The following is a 962-nucleotide window of genomic DNA, read 5'->3' as shown; positions in this document are numbered from 1 at the left end:
CGTCGACGTCTGGCAGCGGTTCTCCATTCGAACGCTCGGTGATTACAGCGATTTATATCTCAAGACCGATGTCTTGCTGTTGGCCGATATCTTTGAAAATTTTCGCGATAGTTGCGTCGCGAGTTATGGACTCGATCCGGCGTATTATTATACTCTACCGGGTTTTACGTGGGATGCTATGTTGAAGCATACACACATCAATTTCGAATTGCTCACCGACATTGACATGGTCATGTTTATCGAACGCGGTATACGCGGCGGTTTGAGTCAATGTTCAAACAGATACGCGCTGGCCAACAACAAGTACATGCAGTCGTACGAGCCATCGAAACCGTCGTCGTACCTCATGTATTTTGATGTAAATAACTTATACGGCTGGGCAATGAGTCAACCATTGCCATACGCAGATTTTAAATGGGTCGACGACGTAACCGATTTTAATGTTATGGATGTCGCGTTGGATTCCTCGATAGGCTACATTCTCGAAGTCGATTTGGAGTATCCGCAACATCTTCACGACGCGCATACTGACCTACCGTTCTGTCCGACGCGCGATAAACCACCCGGCAAGCGGCAGGACAAGCTCCTCGCAACATTATACGATAAGAAACGTTATGTAATACATTATCGCAATCTGCAGCAGTGTACTCGTCACGGTCTCCGTATATCAAAAATTCACCGTATACTGAAATTTGCGCAATCTCCATGGCTTCGCGATTATATAGACCTCAATACGAAATTTAGAACGTTGGCCAACAATGATTTTGAGAAAAATTTATACAAATTGATGAACAATACCGTGTTTGGCAAAACCATGGAGAATGTGCGCAATCACGTTGACGTGCGACTCGTGACTCATTGGGAGGGTAGATACGGCGCGGAGGCTATGATTGCGAAACCAAATTTTTATAGCCGAAGCGTCTTTTCGGAAAATTTAGTAGCAATAGAAATGCGAAAACTCG

This window comes from Temnothorax curvispinosus, unplaced genomic scaffold, assembly GCF_003070985.1.
Source record: "Temnothorax curvispinosus isolate PA1 unplaced genomic scaffold, ASM307098v1 QBEX01007343.1, whole genome shotgun sequence".
Classification (NCBI taxonomy): Eukaryota; Metazoa; Arthropoda; class Insecta; order Hymenoptera; family Formicidae; genus Temnothorax; species Temnothorax curvispinosus.
Note: the sequence above shows the minus strand (reverse complement) of the source record.